The 19,903-nt window shown below is 45.8% G+C and overlaps 1 long non-coding RNA gene across 1 annotated transcript in view; it reads right to left on the reverse strand.

Moving 5' to 3' along the window:
- Nucleotides 1-210: 210 nt before the first annotated feature.
- Nucleotides 211-19,903, reverse strand: part of LOC144679961 (uncharacterized) — a 36,775-nt gene continuing 17,082 nt past the window's right edge. The window contains exons 2-3 of the long non-coding RNA XR_013576461.1: nt 16,400-16,475; nt 211-314 (exon numbers count right to left, since the gene is read on the reverse strand). This is a non-coding gene — a long non-coding RNA (uncharacterized LOC144679961). The remainder of the gene's footprint in view (nt 315-16,399; nt 16,476-19,903) is intronic.

The following is a 19,903-nucleotide window of genomic DNA, read 5'->3' on the forward strand; positions in this document are numbered from 1 at the left end:
TCTACACAGAACGCACGGTAGGTGGCCACTCAGATGCCCTGTAGTTAACCAAAGGCTGTTTTTCAAGGACTATTTTAATTATGAAATATTATTTTCATTTATTTTCAATTATGGATAAAATCTGCACTTGGGGGACAATTCCAAATGAACCTAATTCACAGTGTGGATAAAATCATTCTTTCGCTGCCCATGATTTGAATACATAACTTACATTATATAGATGAGAAAATTCAATTTCCAAAGGGCTGGATAAAGATTTTGGAGAAGGCTTCACAATAACAGAGATTATCTTGGAATTCAGCACTGTGGCATTCCTGAAATTGAAAACAACAGGCAAGCAATGTATCAATGACTTAAAATATAAAATACTTTTTATCAAGTGAAAGCAAAAATATCACTGAGTCTTACTACAGTGGCTGTGTTAGTGGCAGCTCCAGTGTCAGTTGCTGACTTAACTATGTCAATGTTCCTGTTAGTGTCAGCCACCATGTATAAGTCATTGAATCTCACTGTAACATTGTGACCTTGGCTACCTGTGTGTGACATACATTCAAGTTATTTTCTTAATGAAAGAGGTGTGGGAGTTGAGGAGTTTATTGACTGGCCTGCACATTAGGGCAGAAGGCAGGATTTCCCCTGTGATATTGCCAGGAGGAGGCAGCAAACAAGGGCCAGCAAGTGGGTCAGGCAGCCAATTTAGGACGGCGGGCGGCCCTTCCACACTGCTGGTCTGACCAGAGGGCTGACAGTTCTGCAGCCTCGGCACAGCAAGGGAAGCAGGAGGAAGCCTCCATTTTGAGGCACCTTTGCAACGGTAGCAGGGAGTTGGCTTTTTTTGCCAGGGGCAAGCGGGCAGGCTCTAGCAATTGGAGGGGAAACCTTTCTCCTTGGGCCTTGAGGCCTATGGCTCTGACTCCATCCCCAGCCAGCTCGGAAGGTGTCAACGGGTCTGCTTCCTCGCAGCCGACGGCCTTTCCATATGGCAGGGTACAGAGATGTTGCCAAAACATGCCAGAGGCCCAGGAAAATAGCCCTTAAATGGTCTTTAATGGGTCGCCCACCTCCGGTTGGTGGGCAGCTGAGCCGATTCCGTTCCTGCCATTGGGAAACTTCCCCAGTGGTGGGATTGCATCAAACAACCATCCCAATGCAGCTCCCTGGCATTTTATCGGTCCCCTGCATCCTAGCCTGCCACCTAGGGGTCGATAAAATTCCCACCCAAGGACTCAACCAGTCACAGTCGGACAAGTGGTTGATAGAATTGCTAATGCTAAAGCAGCATTAGAGCCATGTTATTCTCAGTCACTAAGAGGACATTGCATACTAGAAGTATGTTTCATTAAAATTTTAATAGATTTAATAGGATTTACTGCCACTATCTGAACTGTAACTAATCCCACCTCTATAATAAATAACATAATATAAATAATAGATGTACATAACGAGTTAAACACAGAAACAGTGCATGTCTGCATTTAACTTCTATTTACTCACTCTTGTTCCTCCATCCCTTTAACCCCTTTTCCTTCATCCACTATTCAATCTACCCTTGAATGTTAACATAGTTTCTGCCTCAGCCACTAATCTCAGAATTGAATTCTACTGTCTCCCAACACTGTGTGAAGATATTTCTCCTGCCCTCAGTTCCAAATCCCTTAAAGTTAACCTTGTACCTATAGCTCCCTTCTATGACTGGAGGCTGTCTGCTTCTTTCTTACCTGTCCTTTCTTTTCATGATTGTCAACGCTTCTACTTTATCAACCCCCAACCTGTGCTGTTCTGGCGAGAAGGATGCAGCTTTTTACACTCTTCCCTGAGATAAATGCTGAGAAGAGCCAACATACGAGAGTCCAATGGGAGACTGCCATCTTATGTGAGAGGTCCCTGTTGTAAGGGTTTGTTCGGTGTCTCACTAAGAGGTCTGGAAGCGTGTGTGGTTAAACATTAAGGCCAGAATTTTCCAGCCCCATTGGCATTGGGAGTGATGGCCGACAAAGGCGGGGGCAATTTGGGCAGCAGATCATAAATCGGTTTTACGCCATTGTGAAACCAGTTTGCAATTGTCTGCTCCACCCATCAATGGTGGGCGCGTTTCCTGCCCCGCATTTCGGGAACGTCGTTTTAATATGTTTGCATCTAATTAAAAGCCCTGATCACCAGAATCAGCCCCCCAAAGTCAAATTTATTGCCTACATCGGTGTGACTTCTGAACAGCATGCTTTACAACTGTCTTTAAAAGATGTGCACCCGGTGACCTGAACTTCACGAGGAACTCGGAGGTGAGTGTACACAACCTTGCACAGTGCTCGCGAGCATTGCCGTAGGACATTAAGGAAGAGGCACCGCGCATTCATGGGGGGCACAGGCAAGTTGTTTTATCCCGGCTGGCTTTCAGTGCGGTGCCAGGGAAAGGGCTCCTTTGTGGGTCAGGCCAAGGGTGGGTAGTGAAGGGCAAGGCAGCGCAGACTGAAGAAAATACCCAAGCACATGCCGGGTTTTTGGGTGGGGGGGGATTGCGGTGAGGGAAGTGACCACGCACTTGGGAAAACTTGAGAAAAGTGAGCATTATTCCACAGCTGAGACTGTTCAGCTGCCGCTCCATTGACAGGCTTGGAGTTGGGCCTCTGAAGCTTTCTGCCCACTCAGGCAATGCAAAAGCATGAATGTGCCACCAAATGCTACAGGACTTTTCACCCCTCAGGCACAAATGGAAAATTAATGTGCATTTTAGGGGGCAATAGAGCAAGTTGTATAATCCCCTTGCAAGAAGTGGCCATGGTGCAGTCACTGGTGGAGGTGCTCACAGCCTCTTGCAATGACTTTATTAATGCTTGAACCAGTGTCCATTATGGTTCAAGCTAATCGTGCAGCCTTGCAGCGTGGGTTAGGAGAATGTCAGTCCCTGAGCTGAGAGCACAGCATGCAGTCCAATGGGCAAAGTTGCCGCCAATCTGTCAGATGGAGGTGGGTGGGATTTTGGACAGCCAAAGAGTGCACTACGCACTGACCATCCAAGTGGTGGCCAGGACTCTCCTACATGTGTGAAGAGGCCTTCAGACTTAACCAAGAGATGTTCTGATGACACCCAGGCTAACACACATCTCTCTCTTGATCCCTCAGGAGGACAACATCAAGGATGAGCACCTCCCTCAAGATGAAGGGGCGGCAAGATTTGCTGCATGCGCAGTTGAAGATTTACAGCAAGCCGTCACTCGGAGGTGCCTCACTAGACCCAGGGTCTATAGACAGCACTTGTAATTCATGCAGATGACCAAGAAACAGTGTCACCGAAGTCTGCATGTGTCTAGGGAACTGGTCAGTCACATCTGCCGCCTGCTGCAGGGTTTGGTGCCACGGGGACATCCACTGCCAGTGGCCATGAAAGTGAGCACAGCGCTCAATTTTAACACCAGTGGCTCCTTCCAGGGCGCACCTGGAAAGTGTATGGGATCTCACAAGCTTCCATGCACAAATGTATCCAGGAGGTCACGGACGCTATCTTTGTGAAGGCACAGAACTTAGTGCATTTCGACCGGGATCAGGGAGGCCAGGAAGCTAGAGCGCTGGGATTTGTGCAGGTCTCTGTTTTTCCACAGGTGCAGGGTACCATCGACTGTGCTCATGTGGCAACAGTCGACCAAGTCAACCTCAAGGTCTTCCACTCATTGAATGTTCAGCTTGCCCGCGACCACCACAAATGCATCCTATAGGTCTGCGCATGATTCCTAGGGAGCATCCACGACTCCTACATCCTCAGCACGTCTTAGATCCCTGACATCTTCCAGGTCCCACAGAGGCTGCAGGGTTAGCTCCTCAGAGACAAGGGCTACCCACAGAGAACGAGGCGGATGACACCTGTGCGGCAGCCTCAGAGTGCAGCAGAGCGATGGTATAACAAGGCTCATGCCACGGCCAAGACTTTGGTGGAGCAAATGATAGGCATTTTGAAAATGAGATTCCGGTGCTTTGACAGATCCGGTGGAACACTGCAATACAGTCCCCAGATGGTGTCGCGCATCATCATCGCTTGCTGTGTGCTCCACAGCCCGACACTGCAATGGAGGGAGGACCTGGCCGAAGAGGAGATGCAGGAGCTGCACGTATCCTCCAATGAGGAGGACGTTGAAGGGGATGATGACGGTGAGGTCCTCAAAGGCAAGGATGCTGGTGATAAGGCCATTGCACTGGCCAGACGAGGCAGGCATGCTCGGGAGGCCCTTATAGCTGCAAGATTTGTGGAGGATGATGACGAGATGCAGTGAGGACAGTCCTGACATCCTCACCTTGTATCTGTGAACGTTAGACTTTTTTACGACTAATGGCAGCACACATAATCTCAGTGCTCAGGCTCATGTAATGGAGAGGCAGTGGAGGCCTTAATAGTTGCCAGATTCCAGGAGGATGATGACAACACTCCCTGGGTCCTCACGTTGTCTCTGTGAATGTCTGACTCCTGTCTACCTGAGGGCAGCTCGCTTGCAATCTGTGATCAGGGTCATATCATGGAGACACAGCTGTGAAACTTTAAATGCACCTGTTCCTTTGTCTGCCTTCAGCTCATGACCCCTTCAGGAGCACAGCATCAGCAGTCACAGATGCTGAAGAGATGGGGGCCAAGCCCACCTCAAAGGTGCTGAGAGCACACAGAGAGAATGGCAGAACTCTGACGCCTGCCCACGACATTCTGGCAGCAATGACAAGCAATGTCGAGGTGCAGGCATCACTCATGTGACCAGTGAGTGTGAAGCCGACAATCGCTTTGGTCTGAAAGTTACACACTGCACAGGGAAGAGGCCCTGGACTGAGACACCAGCCTTTATCTTGTGCAGGAACCAAAGTTTCACATCTGAGTGACACGACCACTGCCAATCAGAACAAGGAGCCAAAGGCAAGGAGACATTCTTAGGAGTTTATTTACAATAGTTAACATTTTGTGCAAGTGATTACCACCCATGCCCAGGCCGGGCAACTACATCTTCTTAACCTTTCTAATGCTGTCGCTGCACTTTGGTGCTCCCCTGACATTCACAGTGGAGGTGGAGGCAGCCTGCTGACTGCTACGCCCTACTTGTGATGACCTTGGTGGGCCTCTGGAAGGCCTCGGCCTGCTTTCAGGATCCTGCTGTGTGGCAGCGTCACCCTCCTTGGCCTGTGGAGCTGGAGCTGCTGGAGTCACAGGAAGAGGGGATTTGGAAGGGCTGGATTCTCCTGGAGTCACATGGGTGGATGGCCCCAGGTGTGCACCTGCAGATCCTCCTCCCTATGGGTGCCTGATGGCCCTTGGCTGTCCCCTTGAGGAGAAGGGGAAGCTGGAGTGAGATCGAGGTGCCCCGCACCCTTCTCGTGTTGACATTGTTGGAGGCCAACTATGGTGTCAGCCTGCATAGCAGTGCAGGATGGATGTTCTGGTCCAAGGTCTCCATGGCGGCCGCCATCCTACCAGTGTTGACCTTGGTACATTGGCATGCCAGCACTATCACCTCAAGACTGAAGGCGGATGGACTCCTCCATCAGAAGGGCCAAAAGTGTTAGGGCCATCGGACATGGCGGAGAAACTTCCCCACAGCAATGGGCATGGCTGCAGTTGTAGCCGATCTTTGGATAGGCACCTTCCACACTGAATGGAGTAGCCTCCAATATCTACATGGTCTGGCACTGGGAGGAACTTGGGAACATTGGAGCAGGAGTAAGTCATTCAGCCCGTCAAGCCTGTTCCGCCATTCAATTAGATCATGACTGATCATCTACCTCAACACGCTTTCCCACGCTATTCCTATATGCCTTGACGTCATTAGTATCCAGAAATCTATCAATTTCTGTCTGTTCAATGACTGAGCTTCCACAGCCCTCTGGGTAGATAATTCCAAAGATTCACCACTCTCTGAGCAAAAGGAATTCCTCCTCGTCTCAATCTTAAATGACCTTCCCCTTATTCTGAGACTGTGTCCCCTGGTTCCAGACTCACCAGCCAGGGGAAACATCCTATCTACATTTACCCTGTCATGTCCTTAAGAATTCAATGAGATCACCTCTCATTATTCGAAACTCCAGAGTATACAGGCCCAATTTCCTCAATCTCTCAACATAAGACAACCCCACCATCCCAGAAATTTGTTTGGTGAACCTCCATTGCACTCCCTCTATGGCAAGTATATCCTTCCTTAGATAAGGAGACTAAGATTGAACACAATATTCCAGATATAGTCTCACTAGGCTCTATAGAATTGAAGCAAGACATCTTTACTCCTGTATTCAAATCTCCTTGCAATGAAGGCCAACAGACCATTTGCCTTCCTAATTGCTTGCTGCACCTGCATGTCACTTTTCGTGACTCATAAACAAGGACACCCTGGTCCCTTTGGACATCAACACTTCCCAACCTCTCATTATTTAAGAAATACTCTGCCTTTCTGTTTTTTTCTACCAAAGTGGATAACTTCACACTTATTCACATTTTATTCCATCTGCCATGTACTTGCCCATTCACTTAGCCTGTCCAAGTCCCCTTGAAGCCTTCTTGCATCCTCCTCACAACTAACATTCCCACCTAGTTTTGTATCATCAGCAAATTTGGAAATATGACATTAGGCCCCAATTCCAAATCATTCATATAGATTGTGAGCAGTTGTGGCTCCAGCACTGATCCTTGCGATACCCCACCAGTAACAGCCTACCATCCTGCGAATGACCCATGTATTCTTACCCTGTTTCCTGCCTGTTAACCAACCCTCAATCCATACCTGTATACTACCCGCAATCCCATGTAATCTGATTTTGTTTTCTAACCTCCTGTGTAGGACATTATCAAAAGTCTTCTGAAAATCCAAATACACCACATCCACTGGTTCTCCCTTATCTATGCTACAAATAAAATCCTTAAAAAATTCCAACAGGTTTGCGTATAAACAACTCCCACCAACGTTTGGTGCCCCTTGTTGTCGCTTAGCTCCACCCATATTGATTCTACATCTTCATCCTCCAATCTAAGTTCCTCTCTCACTAATGTACCGATCTTGTCCCTTATTAGCAAGACTATCCCACCTCCTTTCTGTTTTACCTACCCTTCCTAAATGACGAATATCCCTGAATATTCAGTTTCCAGTCTCAGTCACCCTGTAACCAGGTTTCCCTAATAGCAATTAAATCATATCCATTTACATCTATTTGTGCCTTCAATTCATCTACCTTCTTGCTAATGCTGCCTGCATTCAGATAGAGTGCCCTTAACTTTGTGTTTTTAACATCATTCTGCATTCTGATCTTATTTGATGCGTACCTTCACTTCGACTGCCTAATTTCACTAACTACTTTTCTACTTCCTGATACCAGTTTTGCTTCTCTTCAATCTGAGCTCACTCTCAGGTTGCCACCCCTCTGCCAATCTCGTTTAAACCCTCTCCAATAGCACTGAAAAATCTCTCTGTGAGGATGTTAGCCCCAGTCTTGCTAAGGTGCAATATGTCGATCTTGTATGGGTCCCACCTGCCCCAGAACCAGTCCCAATGCTTCAGAAATCTGATGCTCTCCCACCTACACCAATTCTCCAGCCACATGTTCCATCCCTCAATCCTCCTATTCCTATGCTCACTAACACGTGGCACTTGGAGTAATCTGGAGATTACTGCTTTTAGGCTTGTGCTTTGTAATTTCTTTCCTAACTCCCTAAAATCTGCTTTCGGGATTTCATCCCTCTTCCTACCTATGTCATTGGTACCAATGTGGACCATGACCACTAAGATAAAAGCAAAATATTGCGGATGCTGGAAATCTAGAACAAAAACAAAAATACCTGGAAAAGCTCAGCAGGTCTAACAGCATCTGTGGAGAGGGATACAGTTAACATTTCGAGTCGGAATGACTCTTCATCAGAACTAAGGAAAAATAGAAAAGAGGTGAAATATAAGCTGGTTTAAGGGGGTGGGGGGGTGGGACAGGTAGAGCTGGATAGAGGGCCAGTGATAGGTGGAGATAGCCAAAACATGTCATAGACAAAAGGACAAAGAGGTGTTGACGGTGGTGATATTATCTAAGAAATGTGCTATTGGGGACATTAAGGATAGAAAGCAGGATGAGCAAGGGACAGATGGCTTGCCATTTCAACACTCCACCCTGCTCTCATGCCCACATGTCCACACTTGGCCTGCTGCAATGTTCCAGTGAAGCTCAACGCAAACTGGAGGAACAGCACCTCATCTTCCGACTAGGTACTTTACAGCTTTCCGGACTGAATATTGAGTTCAACAACTTTAGATCATGAACTCTCTCCTCCATCCCCACCCCCTTTCCGATCCCCCTTTTTCCAATAATTTATATAGATTTTTCTTTTCCCACCTACTTCCATTACTTTTAAATGTATTTCCATCCATTGTTTTATCTCTACCTTTTAGCCTATTTCGACCCCCCCCCTCCAACCCCACCCCCACTCGGGCTATCTGTCCCTTGCTTGTCCTGCTTTCTACCCTTAAGTCCCCATTAGCACATTTCTTAGCTAATATCACCACCGTCAACACCCCTTTGTCCTTTTGTCTATGACATCTTTTGGCAATCTCCACCTATCACTGGCCCTCTATCCAGCTCTACCTGTCCCACCCCCCCTTAAACCAGCTTATATTTCACCTCTTTTCTATTTTTCTTCAGTTCTGATGAAGATTCATTCAGACTCGAAATGTTAACGGTATCCCTCTCCGCAGATGCTGTTAGGCCTGCTGAGTTTTTCCAGGTATTTTTGTTTTTGGACCATGACCACTGGCTTTTCACCCTCCCCCAGAAGAATGTTCTGCAATTGGTCTGTGACAACCCTGACCCTGCCACCAGGGAGGCAACACCTGATCCTGGAGTCACGTCTACAGCCACAGAAATGCCTGTCTGTTCCCCTAACTAACACATTTGTTTCATGGACGGCTTCCTGACATGAAGGGTACCCAATGCGGCCATTGGGAAATGAGTTGGTGTCAGGAGATTGCCCTTTATTAAGCCCTCAAGGTGCTTAATTGGTTACCCGCTGCAGTCCGACAGGTAAACATTCCCACTGTCACCCCAACTCCTGCTTAATCCTGTAGAGGTGGAGACCCATCATCAAGTTGGCCCGATGGGATTTCCCTCCAGTTTTCAGACTCCTTCACATTCAGACTTGCCTCTATGGGCCACTGAAATTTCAGCCCATGGAATGCTAGAGCACTTGAAACTGGCCACTTAGTCCACTAAGTCTTTGCTGCTGGTTTTCTTCACGTGAAAGTCTGGATCACATCCGCCTAGTCTAATCACAGCCTCCTGTTTGTCATCCATATTTTCTCTTTATTAACATGCTTATATAATTCTCTTTTTAAGTAATTTCTTCAATAATGGTCCTTGGTATAGACTTCAACAACTGAACCTTTCACTGTGTAGAATTATTTTCTATCCTTCTTTTCAATTCTTTTGGTGACAATGTTAAAATTTTGCCATCTTAACAGGAATCAGCTTGTTATCATTCCATGAAATGCCAAGGATGGCATTCAAAAGATTCCCATTGATTCCGAATTTGTATTCCCAATTACTAAGGCAACCATCTAGTTTTCAAGTCGGTTGGCTTTGGAAGTTAGCACTAACCATTAAAGCAATATCATAGCACTGATTCTTTAAAATGCCACACAAACATCAGCAGTCCTGTGTCACGCGATGAAGGGTAAAGGAGGTGCTAACATTATTAGGAAGATATACATTTAAAATTGGATCGGCTGACAAGAAGGATGTGTTTCGAGAAATGCTTCTATAATGCACAGAAAACAGTGTTCTACTTTTCTACATATTATTTAGAATACAGTTTTACACTTTTATATGTGTTATGCAATAATACATTGTTTTGTACTCCTGTATATATTTTTGTGCCTTCTTATTATACCTCCTTAATTGCCTTTAATTATTTAATAGCCCCAAATAAAGGCCTGTCCTCAGTTTTGCACGAACTCGCACAAGAATTCTATTATTCCTATTCCTTTCCCGCTGGAAGCTTATTCTTTTACCCAGTCCACTGTTTCGATATCTCTCCTCTGGCTGTCTGTGGATGTGCAGCATCACATCACCATTATGTCATTAATAAGGCATCATCAATCAAAAGCCACAATCCAATTTGCAACAAACGGTAGCCTTTCTGCAAATCAGTGTTTCTGAAATCGAGTCAAGTTGGCTAATGGCTGGAAGCTAACTTCAGCTGCTACAGGTAATTATGGGAAGACTGCTGTAAGTCTTTCAGTTAACAATTTGAGTTCTGACTGGTGTGGCTGTATTATTGTTTGGTCTCTCTGTTTTATAACTCTTCTGTAAACCACATACAATAGATAAAGTGATTTAAGTACAAAGTCACTCCAAGATTATCATGATAGCTGTTAAACATAAAGTAGGGAATAAAAGAGAAGTCAGGTGGAACTTGTTTTTACTGTAGGAGTAACTGCTAGTCAAGACCATTCAATTGGACAGTACAAACAGTTCCAGCAGTTAAGTATGCATTTCGGGAGTGTAAAGGAACTGAGGAGTGATTGTTGTATTCGACTGCCTTGCTGGATGGACATTATTGTTATAGATAGAATGATAACACTGATACCTCAACTTTCCAATCTGTGCTTCCATCTTGTGAGGCTCTGCTAAGGAAACATATTCTCACAAAACTTCTATGTTGAAAAGTTGGATAGATGGGGTACCTCTTGGGGACAATGGCTTTTTCCAGTTCCTTAAATTTTTATCAACCTCAAAAAAAATCTGCTCACAAAGATCAACTGATCTCACTGGCATGGATTTCCCTTTTGCAATATTAGTTTGAATCAGGTGTCATGTCCATGCATCTAGAACCGTTGATGTAATCAAAACAGGATAACCAGCCAAATCACATTGAAGCACAAACAGCAAATCAGGAAGTAAAATGCACTGATTATCCTTCACTTTAACAAGTTTACAGAATGAAATATATAAGTGGGCAATTAATGCTTACTTGAGGACCTCATCCCATTGCTGCTGATACTAACCCAGTGGGGGAAGCTCACCAAGCAGGGTGCAAGGCAAGCAAAGTGGTGTTGCTTGTGAGTTCCGGGGGTGGGGGCAGTTGGGGGAGGTGGGGGGAGGGCAGTGTGTGTGTGGGGAGAGCTCTCAGTCAAAGGCACTCAGCCGATTGAGGGACCCACCACCTGGAAGTGGAAGGCTCACTAAGAGCCACATTCATGACCTTGCTGCTGGCCCACCCCTTGCCCAACCTGCGACCCTGCCCACACCCTCCCATCATCGCTCATTTGTGGCCTGGGATCCAGCAATGATTCTAGGCCATGGATAGACGTCGTACCAGCACCAGCCATTGCCTCCCCAGTGGTTCTGCCATTCAACAGAGCTGCCGGCCTCTGATTGGCTGGCAGCTGTCAGCAGACAGGGTTGCCACTCCAGCGTCCTTGATCCCAGGAATGGCCCGCTGCTGTCCAGTTAAGTGCCTGCACTTAATACAGTGGGCCTTCCCTAAAAGGTGATGTGGGGCTCTCGGCAGCTCTGCAGCTGGTAGGCAAGACAATTGCCACCTCCATTAAATGCTGCCCACCTGCATTAAATACTGCCCAACATTTCAGTTCTGATGAAAGGTCATCAACTTGAAATGTTAACTCAATTTTCTCTCCACAGATACTGCTAGCCCTGATGTGTGCTTCCAGCATTTTCTATTTTTATTTCAGATTTCCAGCATCTGCAGTATTATCATTTTGTCCTATGGGCTATAAATTATAATGTCTCATTCTTTTATATGTAAAGTTGTTTTCATCTATCTTCCGAAGAGCTTGTCCACTTTGAGAAACTATTCACGGGGATTAGCATAGCACACTAAGGGCTGAACTTTCCCCCCTGTTGGGGGGGAAGTTGATGGGCAGGCACGTATGGGCGCGCTTCCGATCGGCGCCCCCGATTGGAGGCGTGGCACTATTTTACGTGGTCGGGCCAATTAAGGCCTGCCCAGCATGACATCCACACGGAAGCGCTATGCACTCCCTGTGCGGGCGGTGGGGGGGCGGGGGGGGAGTCCCAAAATTGGAAGTGCGCTCTTTCACGCATGCACATGCAAGAGTGTATTCATCTCCCTGAGGCTAAGTGCTGCCTCAGGGAGATCGGCTGCAGATGTAAAAAAAAATAAAAATAGAAAAATAAAATTTCCCTTACATGTCCCCTCATGTGACATGAGTTGGGACATGTCCATAATTTTTACAAAATCCTTCTTAAAATTTTTTAAAGCCTACATGAAACCTCATCCCGCCGGTGGATGAGGTTTCATGTTTTTTCTATTTGCCGCCGGGGCTCCTGGCCTGCCCGCTAACCTTAAGGTTGGACGGGCAGGTCCTTTAATTACTTAATTGATCCTGACAATGGCCACTTGATTTTGCTGCGCCCCCGCCTTCCTGAAAATTTAAATCAGGCACGGTGACGTTGGGAGTTCCCCTCGATGTCACCGCACGTCATTTTACCCATCGGCGAGTGGGCCCCGCCCCCCACCCACCGACTCATAAAATTCTGCCCCAGGAGTTTTTGTAGCACTGGCCCTATCTGGTCACCTCAAGGTTTTCAGCATATTGTATCCCTGCAAAGTGGGGCATGACTTTGTCTCATTCAGTCTGTAATGGTGCACTCAACAGCCATGATGATGCTCAGTCATCAATGGCAAGCTTAGACGCCTTTTTAACCTCAAGAGCATGATACCCTTGTATAATTATTGAAAATAATATTGAAAATAACACAGCCGGTGCGTAACAGCTAGGCAAACTATCAAAGTTAAGATTATCTTGCTCGCAGGGTTAATGACATCACTGTTCTTCAATTATCCCATTGTCCTTTAATGCACTCCAGTCCAGTAGCTCCCTATATAAATCCTTCTAACCTGCCATTTAATCAATAAATGCACGCATGGACTCAAGCTGTGTTCACTCAACAACCATTGCAGTGCACAAAGCAAGCTCTGCATACAAATGATTCAACAGGAATTTCTAGGTTAATGAAAAACCTAAAACTAGGTGACATTATAGGGTGGACGTCAGGGTCTGTTATTCGCTACAGATCCAAAGTGAGTGCCTTGAATCATTTTTTTTCACTAATTGGCCTTTCTTCACCATAAAATCCATCTCTTCTAAGTTGTTTTCCTTGCTGATGGTAGCAGACTGCAATAAGGCTGCTTCTCCATGGCGACGGCCACATAATGGGGCAGGTACAATGTTCATGCATCTCAGTTACACAACAGCAGCAATGACAGCTAGTCTTCCTTTCCCACATTGCTTTGCTGACAGTCTTCGAAAGGCTTAGAGGAGATCAAAACAAAAAGCTAAAAGCTACTGCGGATGCTGGAAATCCAAAATAAAAACAGAATTACCTGGAAAAACTCAACAGGTCTGGCAGCATTGGTGGAGAAGAAATCAGTTAACGTTTCGAGTCTTCATGACCCTTCGGCAGAACTGAGTATTGTTAGGAGAAAGGTGAAATATAAGCTGGTCTAAGGTGGGGGAGCGGGGGGAGAGAGAAGTTGAGGGTGGGATGATTGTGGAGATAAGCAAGCAGTGATAGGAGCAGATAATCAAAAGATGTCACAGACAAAAGGATCAAAGAGGTGTTGAAGGTGGTGATATTGTCTAAGAAAAGTGCTAATTAAGAATGGAAGGCAGGATACTCAAGGTACAGCTCTAGTGGGGGTGGGGTGGAAAGACTAACAAAGTTTTAGTTTTAGATTTAAAAATAATGGAAATAGGTGGGAAAAGAAGAATCTATATAAATTATTGAAAAAAAAGGGAGGCGGGAGAAACGGGGTGGGGATGGGGGGAGGGGGAGTTTAAGATCTAAAGTTGTTGAATTCAATATTCAGCCCGGAGGGCTGTAAAGTGCCTAGTCGGAAGATGAGGTGCTGTTTCTCCAGTTTGCGTTGGGCTTCACTGGAACAATGCAGCAAGCCAAGGACAGACATGTGGGCAAGAGAACAGGGTGGAGTGTTAAAATGGCAAGCGACAGGGAGGTTTGGGTCTTTCTTGCGGACAGACCGCAGGTGTTCTGCAAAGCGGTCGCCCAGTTTGCGTTTGGTCTCTCCAATGTAGAGGAGACCGCATTGGGAGCAACGAGTGCAGTAGACTAAGTTAGGGGAAATGCAAGTGAAATGCTGCTTCACTTGAAAGGAGTGTTTGGGCCCTTGGACGGTGAGGAGAGAGGAAGTGAAGGGGCAGGTGTTGCATCTTCTGCGTGGGCATGGGGAGGTGCCATAGGTGGGGGTTGAGGAGTAGGGGGTGATGGAGGAGTGGACCAGGGTGTCCCAGAGGGAACGATCCCTACGAAATGCCGTCAGGGGGGGTGAAGGGAAGATGTGTTTGGTGGTGGCATCATGCTGGAGTTGGGGGAAATGGCGGAGGATGTTCCTTTGAATGCGGAGGCTGGTGGGGTGATAAGTGAGGACAAGGGGGACCCTATCATGTTTCTGGGAAGGAGGAGAAGGCGTGAGGGCGGATGCGCGGGATATGGGCCGGACACGGTTGAGGGCCCTGTCAACGACCGTGGGTGGAAAACCTCGGTTAAGGAAGTGGGTACCTACTTGAATAGGAACCTAAAGAACAAAGGGTAATTATCCCAAGATATCTCCATGTAATTTCTTCTAGTTAAAAATAATTGTTCCTCTAATGATTCAATAAATTATCATACAATGTGGTGTGGTAATGACTGGGAGGTCTCAGATCCTATTCCCACCCTGTACTAAGATCTCAAGTGGCACTGCAACTGGATTTAGCACCTGTTAGCAATAAAAAAAAGTCAGAATGGTGCCTACTTAGGATCACCACCTGGTGACCCCAGCTAGAAAGTGCTCACGTGCAAAGGCCAGATCAGGGTAGACGCTGAGAGGATGTTTCCTCTCATGGGAGAATCTAGAACTAGGGGGCATAGTTTAAAAATAAAGGGCCTCCCATTTAAGACAGAGATGAGGAGGGATTTCTTCATTCAGAGGGTTGCTAGTGCTTGAAATTCTCTTCTTCGGAGAACAGTGCAGGCTAGACCATTGAATAAATTCAAGGCTGAGTTAGATAGATTTTTGATTGTCAAGGGGGTCAGGAGTTATGGGGACAGGCAGGAAAGCGGAGGTAAGGCCACAATGAGAACGGCCTTGGCCTTACTGATTGTCAGAACAGGCTTGATGGGTAGAATGGTCTACTCCGGTTCCTATTTCTTACGATCTTATGGATCGGCACCGCTGATAATAATAAACTCCCTTATGAAGAATAGAAGCTGGCATGGAACTGGAGACCTGCAGATTCCTGTGGTTTTGTATCTCAGTGAGAGTCAGTACCCTCAGAAGAAAAGATGAATAAAGGGGCGGGAGACGTATATTCTAACGTAGTCTTTCTCAGCAGGAGTTTCCACTGGCTATACTGATTGGATGCCATAAATTCTGTAAAAACCCAGGTTACACTGTGTAAAGAGGATTTATATCAAAGTTACAGCAGCCGTCTGGGAGAACCCCTGATGAAAATCCTTGTGTCCATTGCCCTTTGTTATTCTACTGAGGTAATTATTGCTACAACTTAGAGAGAGTATTTTGGCCGTAATATTTACACACAAAACTATACAGGGCAGATTTTTGAGTTCAGTGTGCGGGCGCGGTCAGTGGGCCCAGAAACGGGCCGCCCGCGATCGGCTCCCTACCGTGTTTTGGTGCTGGCTGGCCAATTAACGCCAGCCAGCGTGAAAGGCACGCAGAAATGCTCAGCGCTGCCAGGGTAGGGGGCGGGAGGAGGGCGAGCGCTGAAGTCAGTGCAGGCACGAGGAAGCGCTCACAGAAACGCGCTATTTCATGCTCGAGCGGGTCGGGCGCCTGCCCACATGCCGAGCGAAAAGCTCTGCACATAATGATTCTTCCATTAGACTTTTATTAAACCTCAGTTTCAACTATTTTTTTGTTTCAAGCAGAGATGAAGCATAAGAAGAAAACAACAAAAATAAGATTCCTGATAGGAAACACTGATAATTCCAAAAACGAGGAACGTTAATCCATGGTGGTCAACTGTTGCAGTCCGAGAGGATTCCCTTATAGGGAATGTTACCCAAATATCTACAGAATGAGCAAATTATAAAATTCCACAGAAGAAGCCTTTGATATGAAAGTTATTCATCATAATTTCAGGAAAAAAAATATACAGGGTAAATAAGGCCCGATACTTAACAGTCACTTAGCTTGGTGTCATTTTTTGTTTTAAATGCTCCTGTGAAGTGCCTTAGGGCATTTTATTAGATTAAAGGTGCTATATAAATATAAGTTGCTGTTGTCAACCCCAAGAGTGTTCATCTCCAATATCAGAACGTTTTGCTCCCTTGGGCACTACTGTAGAAACTGGTCATTTTATGTTTAAAGTAAGCTCAGTGTGAGCTGATTCAGATTTACCTTTGAAGATCCAGAAACGCCCCCAGGTTTCTATAGAGGACAGTTCCTATCACGTAAACCGAAGAATCATCCGGCTCTGCAAACATAAGCACAAATTTATCATTCACTTATGAAAAATTGTTGGAAAGAGTAGACAAGTTCTTAACGAAGAGCTCGAAAAGCAGTTAGAAAGTGATAAAACACATCCTCCAAAAAAAGATTGAAGGCTTATTGCGATCATAGAAGAATATATTCTGTGGGTAACTGATAAAGCAAATTTTGAAAAGATGCAGCATCTCTCCTTCATCTCTGACCTTCAACAGACACTGACACCTAATCAGGACTTCCTGATGCACCTTGGCTTTTCAGACAATTTTCAGTTTTAGGCATGCCCTTTATTTATGATTTCGGATAGTTGAATGAAGCTTGAAGACTGTTCATTGCCTCAACCCCTCTTTTCCCCTCCCCCACCGCACCGGCAAACCTGTCTCATTTGTCCATTGATGGGGTTAGTCTAAGCAAAATGTCTTAATAATTGCAAAATGTTTGACTGGAATTAAATGCCTGGATTGGGAGATATGTAACCACCTATGCCTCCATTTTTTCTACATCACTGCCCATAGAATATGATGTGAATTTTATTTGTATTTGTTACATTAGAACATTTAAAAGCCTTCATTGGTTGGTAGTAGAATCCTTCTTCTTACCATGTCCACGGACAGTCTATACATGGCCCAGCCAGAACTGGACACATTTTTGCGCCTTGTTGTTGAATTCGGCAAGATCTGCAACAGTGCAGGGTTCCCCTCGCGATAGGCATTGCAGGAGATGTTGCATAGTCTGTGGCTCAGTTCCACATTCACAAGTTGTCGGGCTGGTTGTATATCCCCATTTGCTTAGTGACACCTTTGAACGACCTACACCAGTCCTAAGTCTGTTAAGGCACTTCCAGGTTGCCCAGTTGCAATTAGCTCCTGGGGGAAGGCTTTCATCCAGTAGAATTTCCATCGCTGGGGGTTGTTCGAGACTGGTGAGCCGGTCTTTCCACAAGGCGATGCGGGCTTCAGATGGGGTTGATTGTAATGGAACAACACTGTTCATGCAGTAGAATTGAATAGCAATTAACTTGTGATTAAGGGTTTTAACCCACAGGTGCTTAATAAAAGATAAAAGCCTTGGCTTGGTAGTAGCATGCTTGCCTCTGATTGAGAAGGTTACAGGTTCAAATCCTGGGGACCAGAAACTCGAACACATCGGTAGATTGACGCTTCAGTGCAATGTTAGATGAGTGTTGTCAGAGGTGCGATCTTTTGGGTGAGATGTTAAAAAAAGACCCAGGCTGTCTTCAAGAGTTTGTAAAAGATTCCATGACCTGATTCAAAAAAAGATCAGGTGAGTTCTTCATCTCCTGGCTGATATTTATCCCATTTCCAACAGAATTATAACAGATCTTCTGGTCGTGATCACCATGTTGTTTTTGGAACCTTGCTGTGCACAACTTGGATGCCACATTTCTTATATTACGACAAGTGCTTATACTTCAAAAATGCTTCATTAGATGTAAAGCAATCCTGATGTGAAAGGCTCTGTATAAATATAAGTTCTTCCTTAAATTCAAGACTCAAAGTTGTAGGAAATGAGAATATCCCTCAGGCAGAGCTTTGAATTGCATTAGCAACATGGTCGGAGACAGGGTAGGTTGGAAAATTGGCATCGGAGAGCAGCGTGCCAGTTTGCTGGCATTTTCCCATCTCCAGGCTATTTTGGTAGAGGCAGATTCGGGGCAGTGACAGCTACCAGCCTGCATTTGACAGGTGGCCTATTAAGACATTTAAAGGACCTATTAATGAAAATGTTCTGAGGCTGAGTGGAATGCGCCTAGGCATGGAGGTGGCCTCCTCCCAGCAGCCAGCACTCCAGAGTCATATTAAACCACCACCTCTGCAACTGAAAAACCAAGGTGACTACAAGCCCCATTCACACCCACAGTCACGCAACTGTGGATATTCTTTGCTTTCAATGTTTCTAAAAATAGTCTTAAGAGGGGCTCATCCATCCTGAGGCGCCATTTCTTTCACTTACTTACATTGGCAGCTCCCACCTTGGATGGTGGGGCTGCTGATGTGTCAGTGCTGGAGGGCATCCTATTGGCTCTCCAGCCACTGGAAACATAGGAACTTAGAAAATAGGAGCAGGGGGAGGTTATTCGGCCCTTCAAACCTACTCTGCCATTAAATATGATCATGGCTCAGCCTCTATCTCAACGCCGTACTCCTTTGCTCTATCCATATCCCCTGATGCCTTTGGGTTCCAAAAATCTATCTATTTCCTTTTTAAATATATTCAATTACTTGGCCTCCACAGCCCTCTGTGGTAGAGAATTCCAAAGGTTCACCACCCTCTGAGTAACAATGTTTCTCCTCATCTCAGTCCTAAATGATTTACCCCATATCCTGAGACTGTGACCCCTTGCCCTAGACCACCCCCGCCCCCCCACTCCTGCCAGCCAGGGGAAATATCATGCCTGCATCCAGCCTGTGCAGCCCTGTCAGAATTTTATATGTTTCAATGAGATCTCCTCTCAATATTCTAATGCCATTGAATACAGGCCTTGTTGGCCCAATCTCTCCTCATACAATAACCCTGCCATCCCAGGAATCAGTCTGGTCAACCTTCGCTGCACTCCCTCTATGGCAAATATATCCTTTCTTAGGTAAGGAGACCAACACTGCACACAATACTCCAGGTGTGGTCTCACCAAAGTCCTGTACAGCTGCAGTAAGACACCCCTGCTCCTGTACTCAAGTCCTCTCATAATGAAGGCCAACATATCATTTGCCTTCTTAACTGCGTGTTGCACCTGCATGCTTGCTTTCAGTGATTGGTGTACAAGGATCCCTTTGTACATCAACATTTCCCACTCTCTCACCATTTAAATAATGCTCTGCCATTCTCTTTCTCCTAATGAAGTGGATAACTTCATATTTATCCATGTTATACTGCATCTGCCATCTATTTGCCCACTCACTCAACCTGTCTAAATTGCCTTGAAGCCTCTTAACATCCTCCTCATCGCTCACATTCCCACCAGGTTTCGTGTCATCATCAAACTTTGAAATATTACATTTGGTTCCCTCATCTAAATCATTGATATATATTGTGAATATCTGGGGCCCAAGCATTGATCCCTGCAGTACCCCACTCATCACCGCCTGCTACTCTGGAAAAGACCCATTTATTCCTACTCTCTGTTTCCTGTCTGCTAATCAATTTTCAATCCATGCCAACATTTTACCCCCAATCCCATGTGCTTTAATTTGGCACACTAACCTTTTATGTGGAGCTTTATCAAAAGCTTTCTGAAAATCCAAATGCACCACATACACTGGTTTTTCCTTATCTATTCTGCTAGTTATGTCCTTAAAAAACTGCAGTTGGTTTGTCAAATATGGGGCAGAATCTACTGGTCAGCATGTGGGGGTGGGCCTACACACCAATGCGTAAAATGACGCACGGTGATGTCAG

This window comes from Cetorhinus maximus, chromosome 4 (genome assembly GCF_964194155.1).
Source record: "Cetorhinus maximus chromosome 4, sCetMax3.hap1.1, whole genome shotgun sequence".
Taxonomy (NCBI): domain Eukaryota; kingdom Metazoa; phylum Chordata; class Chondrichthyes; order Lamniformes; family Cetorhinidae; genus Cetorhinus; species Cetorhinus maximus.